The following is a 14,660-nucleotide window of genomic DNA, read 5'->3' on the forward strand; positions in this document are numbered from 1 at the left end:
TGGATTCCATTGGTGCAGGTGAGCTTTCTAGAGCTATAGCAAGTGATCCTTTTGGGATTACGCCAACTACGATAGTAAGTAGGTATGGCTAACTTCGACAACTTACTAGAGCTATAGTAAGTAGGCCACACCATCTACGATAAACTTGCTGAAACTACGACAGTAAGCAGATATGGCTAACTGCGATGACTTATTAGAACTATAGTAAGTGGGTTATACCATCTACGATAAGCTTACTCCAACTACGATAGCAAGTAGGTATGGCTAACTGCGACGACTTACTAGAACTATAGTAAGTGGGTCATACCATCTACGATAAACTTGCTAAAACTACGATAGTAAGCAGGTATGGCTAACTGCGACGACTTACCAGAGCTATGGTAAGTGGGCCACACCATCTACGATAAGCTTACTCCAACTATGATAGCAAGTAGGTATGGCTAACTGCGACAACTTACTAGAGCTATAGTAAGTGGGCCACACCATCTACGATAAACTTGCTGAAACTACGATAGTAAGCAGGTATGGCCGACCGCGACGACTTACTAGAACTATAGTAAGTGGGCCCTACCATCTACGATAAGCTTACTCAAACTACGATAGGGAGTGGGCATACCGACCGCGACGACTTACTAGGGCTATAGTAAGTGGGTTACCTACAAACTGCAAACCCTTGCTAGCACTATATCAAGTTAATTATCTTCTACACAACATTCATCATATTATTCCCTTGGCAGTGATCTCCTTCAAATCATCTCACTGATTAATATCACGTTAGTCCCCTGGCAGTGATATAAAGCTACGTCTCTTTGCAAATAGAGATTTATTTTCCCTAACCACAAGGTTTTTCAAAGGTTTCCTAAATTGGATTTATCACGTTAGTCCCTCGGCAGTGATCTTCTCCAAAACATCATCAATAACAAACAAGGGTTTGTTTTTCTTTTTCAAACTTACTAACATACTTCAACTAACATAACTAACAATGATGCATCATTCAATTACATACCTAACTCATACATAATGCATATACATACATCGCTCTCATTTATTTTGAGAAGCTCACAGCATCATACGTAGCATGCATCATAACGTCGCATAAAATTCAGGTCGCCTTTTTAGGCTGTGCTACGAGCAAAACACTGTGGGTCCTCTCGAAAGCATGTGCTTCGCACCCTAAAAGAAGAGGGGTATTTACCTTGGATGGCATCTTTAAGCCCATCTCCTACAGAACTTCTTCCCAACAAATGCAAATTTCAAGGCATTTCAGTGTCCAATCATCTTCTACCTTTAGATCATGATAGGCAGACGTGCCTATCTGACTCTTCGGATTTAAGAAGATTGAACAGGGGCAGTTGTCATACCCCAAACTTTTCCCTCCTCATTCTATCTTCAATAACTCGAAGTTCAAGGGTTTTCTCAAGTCAGTTTTTCCTATTCAAAATTAGGATTTGCACTTTATCGAAAGAGTTTGAGTCTCTGAAGCCTAAAATGGATCTCAAGTTACCTCATATGTCTCAAGGAATATCCATGTCAAAAGTCAAGCTTCTATTCCAAGGATCGCTCACTCAATGGCTCAGATGATCTACAGTCGACTAGTTTGACCTAAAAGTCAACTGTGGTTAAAGTACAGTCGAAACTCCTTACTTTTGGTAAACATCAAGTATTTGAGGTTGTATCCACCATTTGATCAAAGTTTGATCATAATCCATTAATAAAAAACTCAGAAATGAACAAAGTCAAAAGGTTCAAATTAGGGTTTTTTATAGGAAAAGTCAACTCAACTTTGAATGGCCATAACGTCCACATGGAGTATCAAAAATTTCCCAACCAAAGCCTATTCTGAAGGAAATTGAATTCTCTACAACTTTGTATCTCACAAGCCAAGGCCAGAAATGCATCATTTTGAAGATATGGTCAAAGAGATTATAGGTCCTCCAAAAAGGTCAACAAAAACACCTTTTAGGTCAAATCTAATAACTTGAGCATGTAAGCTATAATTAAGGTGAAACCAAAAGGAGTTATTAGAAGACTCTTTGAGCTTTCCAAAAAGTCCTAGATCATCTCCATGTGATAAAAATTGAAAGAGTTATGCTCGACAGAAGTTGGAGAAATTTTGGAAAGTGTATGAAACTCTAAATGAGCAAAACCAAACTTTTTGATAATGGGCCTATAACATTGAAGGATCCACGTGATTTGTAGCCCAAAGGAGGCCCATAAATCAATTCACCTATATTTTGCGATTTTATTTCATTTTTATTATGATATTTATTCATTTAAATTTCAAATTTAATCAAATAAAAATCATAAAATAATTATATGATTGGTACATCAAATTTTTCCCTTGATTTAATCTAATCCAAGGGATGAAATTAAAAGGGAAATTTGCACAAGATAGGATTGCCCCAATATAGTAATATTTTATGCAAAAAATCAATCAAAACATTTTCCAATTAATGAGTAATTTTTTCTTCAAGGTTTACAACCCTAATGCAACCATATATATGCTAAAAAGATTCAGAAGCGAAGGGGGGAGGATGGCAGCCAAAAATAAGGGTTCCTAAGTTCAAAAAAAATACATGAAGACTAGGGCACGATCAAAGAGAATTCTCCAGCAAGTTTTAAGCACGGCCAAACAGATATTTAACTCCCTTGGATTGCCAGGACCATGTTCCGATCATCCTTGAAGATTCAAAGCAGTCGGGACACCCCAACTCAACTTCATCGGTTTGCATATCTCTTTCTTTATGTCAAACTATTTATATATACCACATGAATAAACTCCACGCATACAAATGCATTCAGATCCATGTTGAAAGGTGTTTGGGCCATTGTTTCGAAGGTTTTCACGCATGAATCACAAAACACCATAGCTAGGGCATAAAGCATTGGTGATTCGGTTTGCAATATTTAGGCCATTACAGATCAAATCGAGGGCACTATTGAGTCTGTGGCCACTCAATTAGTGGATCTGAGCGCTTTTCTGATGTCCCTAACGTGTATTTTCTGAGTTTCATAATTTTCAGAATCCAAAGGAAAAATTCGCAGGTAATTTTGTAAGAGATCCCGCAACAAAATCCGCAGGTGCGGAGGTTGAATATGAAGACCCATGAGGTGGATATGGACAAGACGCGTGGCCCATCTTCAGTGGCCGGTCAGTGTGATTCAGAGTCCTCTTTCTCTCTCTCACGCGTGCAAGAACCCCATTCCCTAGTCAAACTTTCAGACACTCCCTCTCTCCTCCTCATTGGCTCGTTCCACCGGCTGGGCCCCAGCGCATGATTCGTTTGACATTCTCCTTTATCCATATATCTCAATATTTATTTTATTTGAAGCAAGTTATTAATAACTAACTGTGTTGGTTCACGTGGCAAGGGAAGCAAAGCTTTGTGTTGAAGAAAGGGGGTTCGAACCCCAGTATTGCCATTTTAATTTCTAAGATTTTCCTACAAGATTCAGCGCTTCCCTTCCCTGCGTGCTCACCATACGTCCTCATGTATCAGCCACAAGATCTCCTACTATCCAGATCTAACGCACACAAAGCTGAAGGTTCACCATACACCCTCAAAGGCTCCCACACAGAATTGAAGCCAGGTTCTTCTATATTATTTATCTATTTTATTTTTATATTTAGATTAAGTATTAAATGTTAGTTTTTAATTAATTTGCTTAAATTAGGATTAAGATAATAAAATAGGATTAGGCTAATGACTAGGGTTGAGGGTTTCTCCCGATTATTTGATTATTTCGACTATTCGATTTAATTGATTTAATTATTTCAATTACAAAAATCACAAAAAACCTAGAAAGGTTATCCATGCATTAGGGTTTGCCCAATCCCACTGCCATTTGGCAAAACATTAATCATCAATCAATTTTCTCCTTAATCCGACTATACCTATTAGTCGCATTGACGAGAAATAATCTTAATTGATTTAATTTACTTGTTAATATAAATTTAATTAATTCTAAGGCGTACAACCTTGTGCCCGAACTACGTTGACTCTGATTCTCCCTAAGGAGATACGTAGGCACTTGGATAAACAAGGCGAGTCTCCTTCCTCAAAATTCTAATCAGGTTCAAATCTTGCCATTCCCCTATATAACTTTCTGTCACCTTTCTTTATTTTAGCCATAAACCTTTATCTTAAGATGCCAACCTTAGGAAAGGGTTAAGGGTGCCTAACACCTTCCCTTAACCTGATTATAATAATCTTACCCTGAATCTTTAAACTACGTAGGGTTTCCTATTCGCCTGGGTAGAATAGGTGGCGACTCTAAAACCTTTATTTTTAGGGCAGGTTGCTACAATCATTACTACGCCCGGTCCAATTCCATATTCCTGTGACAAGGCTATTCATTTGAATTATGGTGTCGATGTTTATATTCATGGTGTCAAGCAAGAACCTGTGAATGGTGAAATTACTAATCCCGATGTCGATAATATCATTGGGACTAGTAAGATCACCCGAAGTGGAAGGATTTTCTCCCTAGAAATCTCTCTGAAGACTGTTATTACTCCAATGGGTATCCCTGCTACCGAGCCAACCACTGAGGCTGGGAGAAATGAAAAGGTGATTGCGCGTGCCCAAGCCAAAGAATTGAAAGAAACTACTCCAGAGGCATCCAAAGAAGAGATAGAGGAAGTGCTAAAGATTATCCGAAAAAAGTGATTACAATATTGTTGAGAAATTAGGGCAGACCTCCTCTAAAATCTCCATGCTAGCTTTGCTATTTTCCTTCAAAATTGACGCCAACGCTTTGATCCTCCCATGTTTTGCAAGAAACTTCTGCTAATCAGTTTGAAAATTGTGTTGCTAGCCTAATCACCGACAACGGGTTAGGATTTTTTGATGTTGACTTAACTCCCACAGGAAGAAATCATAACAAGGCCCTGCATGTCTCCGTCGAATGCTGGGGCACTACTTTAGCCCATGTATTGGTATATACAGGTTCTTCCTTGAATGTCCTTTCAAAAGGGGCTCTAGATAAGCTTGACTGTGAAGGGTTCGTGCTAAAACCAAGTAATATTGTGGTGAGAGCTTTTGACGGTTCTAAATGAATGGTTCACGAAGAAGTTAATATCCCGATCAAGGTGGGCTCCCAAGTCTTTGAATACACCTTTTATGTGATGGACATTCGTCCGGCTTATTCTTGTTTACTGGGATGTCGTTGGATTCATGGGGCAGGCGGTGTCACTTCTACCTTGAACCAAATGTTGAAGTATCATATGAATAAGAAAATTGTTACAGTTCATGGTGAAGATGAGTATATGGTAAGCCATTTGAATTCCTTCATATACGTTGAGATGGATGGCGAATTTACTAAAACTCCATGGCAAAATTTTGAGAAAATTCCCCTGACAATTGTCGTTGCTAAAACTACCACTCCTACTGCTACTCCAGAAGTCACCAGGGATCCATTGAAAATGGCTTCTCTAAAAGACGCTAAGGCTATAGTTGAAGAAGGGGCTCAGAAAGTTGTTTGTCGTGCTCGTGCCAGAGGATCGCCTTTCCACATCAGTGACGACAGAGTCAATGTTATAGGAGATGATGACAATGACTCTGACATAGATAATTGGACGGCTAAAGACTTTATACCAATCTCCTTTAGTCACGAGTAACTGCTTTTTGTTATATTACTATTAAGTTTTGGTTATGTAATTTGAACAATGAAACTTTTTAGCCTTGTGTCTTGCCCGAGACACAATGGTCCATTTGTTAGGGTTATCATTTCATCACATATTCCCATTCAATAAATCGTTGGATGTTTCGCATTCAAATTTTGCGCTCTTTGTCTTTCTTTTACTTTATTGCTCAAAATAGCTATGTGTTCTTACACACACCCACGTAACGAATTGCATATCTGCGTCCACTTTGGATCTTATCGATAACAATTTTGTTATTGTAAATTATGACTTTGAAAATCCAATCTATCAAGCCGAGGATGAAGGTGAAGAGGATTATGAAGTGCTTGGAGAACTTGCAAGACTATTACAGCAAGAAGAAAGAGCCATACAGCCGCACGAAGAGCCAGTCGAGGTTGTGAATCTAGGTACTAAAGAGGACAAGAGAGAAATCAAGATAGGAGCCGATTTAGACAATAGTGGCAAGAATATGTTAGTCCAAATGTTACATGACTATGTCGAGATCATTGTCGGGTCTTACGAAGATCCCGCAAAGGTTAAAGCTATTCAAGAGATGCCCGCTCCATGTACTAGGAAGGAAGTCAGGGATTTCTTAGGGCGTTTGAACTACATTTCAAGATTTATTTCTCGTTCCACCGCTACTTGTGAGCCGATATTTAAGTTACTAAAAAAGATCAAGTAGTGAAGTGGAAGGACGGCTGCCAGATAGCCTTTGACGAGATCGAGGAGTACTTACAAGAACCTCTGATTCTGATGCCACCAGTTGAAGGAAGACCTCTAATCATGTACCTAACAGTGTTATAGAATTCAATGGGGTGTGTGTTGGGGCAACATGACGAGTCTGGTCGAAAAGAGCATGCAATATACTACCTTAGCAACATGTTTACAGACTGTGAAACAAGATATTCACTGCTTGAGAAAACTTGATGCGCTTTGTCATGGGCTGCTCGCCGACTAAGATTGTATATGTTGACTCGTAGTACCTTATTGATCTCTAAGATAAATCCTGTCAAACACATATTTGAGAAACCTGCTCTCTCCAAAAGAATAGCAAGATGGTAGATGGCTTTGACAGAGTATGATATTCAGTACGCACCTCAACAGGGGCAACCCCTTTCTCTCTGGTCTATGGTATGGAGGCAGTCTTACCAGTGGAAGTTCAGATTCCTTCTCTAAGGATCATGAAAGATGCAGAGCTAGATGAAGATGAATGGATTGTTAATGCCTTGATTTATGTGATTGGCATTTATGTTTGGCTAAAGAATAGTAGCAGTAATATGTAATAGGATCTATAGAACTTGCAAATATAAACAAATACAAAATAGGTACAACACCAAGACGTTCTATGGAATGTTAAGACATGTTTTGTGACATCATGTCTTATGTGATATTGCGTCTACTGAAGCTTGAATGTGAAGACTCAATATGTAATTAAGAGATGCAGAATATTCTATGGAATATTATGCAATCCTATGTGGCGCAGATTTAAAGGTCAAAAGAATCAAGTCATAATATTGAAGTTTATATAGTTCCTAAGTATAGAGACAATTTAGGAAACTTATGATTAAAGACATTTCTTTTAACAGAAGATTTCTACTGATTTCTAACAGCAAATAAAGATGTGATTGTAGGCCAAAGTCCAGTTGGAAATAGGTTATAAATAGAAAGTTTGTAACCTAGTTTAAGAGTGAAAAATTGTGTATTGAAAATATGTAGTTTTTTGGGTTTGTCAAGGTAGACCACCCAAGTTGTGGGATGGATTCCATGTTCTCACTCGAAACTTGTAGTTAAGAGTTGAGTGTTTTTTTTCTTGATTGAAGCTTTTAAGCTAGATCAAGTACGTTTTTCGTATTTTTGTTTAAATAGTTGTTACATGGTTGTAAAAGTTAGGTATCACTAGGGAGTGAGCAGAGAATCTCTTGTCTTAGATGGAGTTTTAAGATAAAGGTTGCATTGGGTAGTGACTAGGTAAACCAGAGGTTGTTTATCTGTAAACCAGAGGTTGTTTACATAAAATAGTACTATTGCTAGTGGAATCTTCTTCCTGGCTGGGTAGCCCCCAGAGTAGGTAGTTAGACCAAACTGGGTTAACAATTATGTTGTGTTTTTTCTGTTGTTTTCCTGCACTGTTATTTGTACTCCTACCTTGTCTATTTTATAATGTCAGATCAAATGTCAAGACATCCTTATATGACATCTTAGTCTGCTGTCACCAGAATTTCAATCGGTATCAGAGCAGGCATCCTGTCTGTTTATGGATGAGATCCATGGGGGATACTTTCTAGTTGTGTACATGGTAGAAAATTTTTGAACAAGGAATGTTCATATTGTATGGTCCCTTAAAGTGGAGGATGGACCTATTTGTGGAAGATTAGACCAACCTGGAAGAAGAATGAAGAGTCTGGCCTTAACACATAGATGGAAGTTATCAAAACCTTCATGCGGGAGTGAAGACATTGATAAGGTAATCCTTGTGTTTATGTGATACCATGTGGTTAGGATTTTTGGTGGGTCTATGTTGTTTCTTGTTGAAGAAGCAATCAGCTTGTAGAGTTGATTTATTCTCAATCCCTAAGTGTCATGCTTACAATAAAATTGGAGAGCAAGCATTGTGAATTCTGTTGAAGAATGGCTATTTTCCGCTGCTTAGCCTCTGATACAAACCCTGTATTAAAGGATAATCCTAGGGTATTTAACAGAATGTATGGCAGAACCTTACAGCTATAATTAAAGTGTCAAAGATACTTGAGTAATCTCTCAAGTCCACTCATAATGGCATGGTTTATTAGAGATGATGAATGCCAACTGATCAATGATATTCATAGTCATCTGCAGGTGTGAACCTTGAAGAGTTTCAAGGCTGGAGTGTTCCTTGAAGGAGGAACAGATATCCTACTGGATGTTGGGACATTAGTACTGGTACGCAGCTACCAATTGAAGAACAGATGTTATGGTGCTAAACTAATGTAGTGTGAGTACAATGGTTTGGAACCTACTCCTGACCTAGAAGAGTAGACATTTGATTATAAGTTGATCAGGACACAATCAACATGTACTTCTACTCCAAATCTTAATTTATGGGAGTTTAGAAATAAAAGCTCAGTGCTAAAGAAAACTCGTGAAGGTATTCCTTTCAGATCCTTTATTTTTAAATCAAGATAAACTTATATCTGGTATCTTCTTCTGATCAAAGGAACCGGATATGTGGATTTTCATTCATAACCATAGAGCAGTTGTTGGAGCTGAATAATGTGTCTCAACAACAGTGAAATATGGTCACGAATGTTGAAAGGCCTAGTTGTTATCCAGAAAGGGTAGTGTTATTTAGAATCAAGGAAGTCAAATGTCTCAGAAGAATCTGACTAATTCAGTGTTATGCCATAACTGAGTCTGTTCCAGAAACCTAAATGAGGGAATCTCCTCTATAGGCACAGACTATGGCATCCATCATCTCAAAATCAGAATGAAAGTCTGAAGAAAAGCTTATTGAGATGTTGGCTATTCTATTCCTTGATATGTCTGGATGTTGCTGATAATTACACTCTATTGTTTCCACCCCAAGTGCTATGAATTATATGTTAGAGATGTTAACCAAGAACCATGAAGGATGACGTCATATCAGATGTTACAACGTCATCTCAAGATCTTCAGTTCTTTTTTTTTTGAAGTGTTTATTGTTAAAGGTAAGCAAGGAGGTGATCAGTCAGAATATTCTAGTGTGAGTAGTAAATTCCAACAGACTGATTGATAAGTACTTTGACAAGAGATTTAGTACTTATTGGGTGTAGAACTTGGATGCAAGACTCTGATGAAGAAATCAGTCAAGATGAACTAGTGCGAGTAGTAAATCTTACTAAGTAACCAATGAGTACTTTGACGGGAGACTTGGTACTTATTAGATGAGAAGCCCGAATACAAGTTTCAGTTGTGTATTCAAGGACTAGTGTGAACTAAATGTTAATGCTCACTGTTATCTTCACAAGTTTAAGAAGTTTGGCAATGGTATCTGGTAAAGCATACTGATACTATTAAATATCTTGATGGGAGATAGATATTTACAACAACTGTATGAAGAGAAGAAGTATGTGATGAAGAAAAATCACTACATGAAAATACATCATCACTACTGTTGAAGACACCAGAGAGATAAGGTTCAAACTTATCTGCTGAAGTTTGATTTATGGTTATACAATTATAGTTTTTTCTACTTCAAGTTGCAGAGTATGGCAATCTGAATCTTGTATAGAAAGCGAACTGAAGACTCTAAATTTGGAAACTGTGAAAATTCCAAATGAAGGGTGCTTCAAGGACGAACATCAAAGATGTCCTAAATTTGTATATCTCAGGGGGAGTAAGAGAGTATGAAGATCATCAAGGACAATGCTATTCTGCTTCTACTCATATGGAAAGTTTTTCAAAAACTAATCTCTTAAAGCCAGAAGAACAATGTCAAACAATAAGTCAGGACATAACTCAGGACATGTTTTATCCTTGAAGACTAGCAAGGATAGTTCTCAAACTGTTCATCTAAAAACATATATTGATGGTGTGTATCACTTGCTCTTACTTAGTGCATGTTCCAACCAATACATAAATTCACCTGGTGCAGTCTTTTTTTCAAATAACATCTCTTGATCAAGACATTTGTTACAATCTAGGTATGTTATTTCCAATTTCTCAGGTTTTTAGAGTAATTTCTTTCCTTTCTTTTCTTTACTTTTTATTCTTCTCATGAGTCTTATTTGAGTCTCTCATTTCTTTCTTTCGGATATGGGTAAATTTAGAGTCTATTTAGGTTATGTTTGTCAACTTGTGACAAACATAGGGAATAAAGGTAGTGTTCAGACATTGTTAAGTCTGAGTTCTTTGCAGTTGCTTGTGCAGAGATATTGAATAGGTTGTCTATTCTAAGTCAGTTTGTCTTACTGTTTTGAGTCTTGTTTTCGAGTCATGAACACAAATTGTGTTTTGTGTTCTAAGTCATCCAATATAGAGATATGTTATCTCTATAGTTAGTCTGAGTAATTGAGTCCTGTTTAGAATCATGAACACTGATTGTCTCGGGTTCTAAGTCATCCCATGTAAAGGTCTGGTTATCTATGCTTGTAAATAGATGGTTCAAGTGAGTATGTCTTTTAGTTGAGTCAGTTCTTAATTTAAGGGGGAGAAAGCTGATCAAAGAGTATACTGCTGCAAACATTAAAATCTTGTGGAGAAATAATATATTTTCTCAGAACTAAGGCATATGTACTTTGCTTGGATGTCCCAAGGGATGTTAGAACATCATCTCCATAAGTTTTATTAACTCCTCAGTCAAGTAGGTGGTGTATATCCAGAATGAATTCAAGGTCAAGCCTCTGATATAATCTGGAATGTGTTGGCTGCTTCAGCAAGTACTACAAGTGTGATGAAGAAGGATGTCAAATCAATGTCATACCTTATGTAAGAAGTATGAACATTTTGATTCATAGACTGTGCTTAGAATTTTTTTTGATGTGAAGCTGGTGTCCGACATGATGTTACAACATCATTGCTTGTTATTTTCCTGGAAGAATGTCTAGAATTGTGCATATGAAGGTTGAAAAAGCAACATTATTGTCTAAAGAGGCAGTTTTGACATAATGTGGATGAGAATGGGCAGATTCTGATCTAGGTGTCATGGTAAATACATTACTACTATCATGGTGAAGTCTTCAAGTGTTTGATGTTAGACAGTATGAGCTGATGGTTAAAGATAAGATGTCACTTTGAAGGGGAGTGTCTTGTATCTTCTTACTCATGTACATCAGCAGATGTGTAGCTGTAGTGTGATGAAAAATAGCATGTTGTGACATTTGACTATTATGTGTGAGTAACATGTGTGTCTTGTCATAAAGAGCAATAATGCAAAAATGAATGTGTTCAGCAGGTTAGTTGAACAGAGAGTGAGCTCTTGAAAACTTGAATATGCGTCTTATGTTTTCCATTCATTAACTCAGATTTTTCCTTGAAGAAACACACATTATCATATATAGGAGGAGTTGCCTCTTGTTTTAAGATGAGGCTCTACTTGAGTGTTCTCTTGGTCAGAGATGTTCTAGCATCATGTACATTTTGTCTGAGTCTACCTACTAAGGCTGAGCCATCAGAACAGTCACATGAAGGAGAAGATAAGCTATATATTTGAGGGGGAGCAACTTTCCATTTGGTAATAATTGGTTTTAGAACAGTTGGGTTCATGTGCCCATGACAGGGGGAGTTAGTAGAGTTGTTGGGAGTAAGCTTAGTCTGTGTGCATGAGTAGTAAAAAGGTGGCAATTTCTGACAGGATGTCATGACATGTTTAAGGACATCGTATCTGATGAGGCAAACAAGGAAATTTTCTTTGACGTTATCTATACACATCAATGGATGGTGTAAAGTATATCTGCTGACAATGCATGTGTTGGTTTTAAAGAGATAACTCATTCTAAAAGAAATAGTTAAGAATTGCTTTGGAAGGAGTAGTTGTTTTTTAGGGATGTTTCCTAATAACAAATTTGACCATAGACCAAGGCCAAGACTCTCGTTAACTCCTATGCTCTCAAATGGCTATATTAAGAAGTCATTTCTCTTCTCCAGTCAGAACAGATTCGTGTATCAATTTCCACAGCCACTATGTCTTTCTTGTGTGTTCAAATTATCTGTGTCTGGGTTTGGTTCTGTGATGGGTTTCTATTCCAAGCTCTGGCCAGAAAAGGTGAAACAATGGCTAGGGATATTATTCTCTTCTGTTATGTATTTTTATGTAAGATCATCAAAAGTGTTCCATCAAATACAGTGTCATGTATAGGATGTATTGTAGTTGTGATTTGTGATCTGAGTTATGAACACAATTGTGATTTGTGTTCTGAGTTACGAAAAATGGTGGTAGGAATGCATTCAAGTTCCTTCTTAGAATTCAAGCTAGGATTTGGTTTCTAGTTGAAGACTGAGTAAGGGTTCTCTTATGCCACCATTGGTCCTCAGTGATAAGAACTGGTGCTTGCGCTAGGGGCTTCTCTCCAATATTTTTCCTTATGTACACCTCAAGCCATGAAGATGTTCCACTGCATATTATGACATCGGTGCTATCTTTGTCATATTATGGATAAAAAGGGGGAGAATTCACCGAAACTATTCTGAAGTCCACTACTGTCAAAAGAAACAAAGGATTATTTAAAGACAGTATGGATTGAAGATGTTATGATATGGTGAAGAACAAATGAGATTGAAGACCGATTATGAGAATGTAAAAGATATGTTCTTCTGAAGGTTGTAGTTTTTGTCTTTGTTGTCTTGAAAGTTTAAGCGCATGTTTTTGTTGTTTTACTGCGATTTAATGTATAAGTTTTAGCCAAAATAAGCCAAAGGGGGGATTATTAATGCCTTGATTTATGTGATTGGCATTTATGTTTTGCTAAAACATAGTAGCAGCAATATGTAATAGGATCTATAGAACTTGCAAATATAAACAAATACAAAACAGGTACAACAGCAAGATGTTCTATGGAATGTTAAGACATGTTCTGTAACATCATGTCTTATCTGATACTGCGCCTGCTGAAGTTGGAATGTGAAGATTCAATATGTAATTAACAGATCCAGAATTTTCTATGGAATATTATGCAATCCTATGTGGCGTAAATTTAAAGGTCAAAAGAATCAAGTGAGAATATTGAAGATTATATAGTTTTTAAGTAGACAATTTAGGAAACATATGATTAAAGACCTTTCTTTTAGCAGAAGATTTCTGCTGATTTGTAACAGCATATAAAGGTGTGATTGTAGGCCCAAGTCCAGTTGGGAATATGTTATAAATAGAAAGCTTTGTAACCTAGTTTAAGAGAGAAAACGGTGTATTGAAAAGATGTAGTTTTTAGGGTTTGTCAAGGTAGACCACCCGAGTTGTGGGATTGCTGCCATGTTCTCACTCGAAACCTGTAGGTAAGAGTTGAGTGTTTTTTTTCTTGATTGAAGCTTTTAAGCTAGATCAAGTACTTTTTACCTTTTTTTTGTTTAAGTAGCTGTTACAGGGTTGTAACAGTTAGGTATCACTAGGGAGTGAGCAGAGGTTCTCGTCTTAGATGGAGTTCTAAGATAAAGGTTGCATTGGGTAGTGACTAGGTAAACCAGAGGTTGTTTACATAAAATAGTACTAATGATAGTGGAATCTTCTTCCTGGCTTGTAGCCCCCATAGTAGGTAATTAAACCAAACTGGGTTAACAATTTTGTTGTGTTTTTTCTGTTGTTTTCCTGCACTATTATTTGTACTCCTACCTTGTCTATTTTATAATGTTAGATCAGATGTCAAGACATCCTTATATGACATATGAGTCTGCTGTCACTAGAATTTCAGATTCAGACTTGACTTTAGCAGATGAACCTGATCGACGAAAAAGGCATGTAGGTGTTTGTCATGGCCAGATATACCAGAAGTCTATGACCAAATCATTTAACAAGAAAGTCAAGCACCGGGTGTACCAGACCGGTGATTTGGTAATAAAGCGTATTATCCTTCTACAAGGTGATCCCAGGGGAAAATGGACTCCAACGAACAAAGGGCCATTTTTAATCAAGAAAATATTCTCTAGCTGAGCCATGATGCTTATACTATGGATGGCGAAGATTTTCCGCACCCTCAGAACGCGGACATAGTCAAAAATATTACGCGTAAAGAGACCCGCTAAGTTGACAAGCCTAGGCAAAAATAAGGGCATCCTGGTGAACCAAAAGGGTTATGGCAAAAATTAGGGATATATATAAAAAAAATTGTACACCCGGCAAGTCGAAAACCTGAAAAAGGCGGCTTGGGCAAAAAAGAGTATCGCGGTGGACTGAAAACCTAAAAAAGGGGTCCAGGCAAAAGTTATGGATAAAAGGGTACGACTATGTCCTGTTGGATCACCTATTTGCTTCCAACAAGCTTTATCACCAACCATCAATTCGAAAAGCACCGGGCACTTCAATCACCTTCTTCCGACAGCAAGGGATGAGATGCTTGAAGACATAGGGGCA

The sequence above is a fragment of the Vicia villosa genome, linkage group LG7 (assembly GCF_029867415.1).
Source record: "Vicia villosa cultivar HV-30 ecotype Madison, WI linkage group LG7, Vvil1.0, whole genome shotgun sequence".
NCBI classification, from domain to species: domain Eukaryota; kingdom Viridiplantae; phylum Streptophyta; class Magnoliopsida; order Fabales; family Fabaceae; genus Vicia; species Vicia villosa.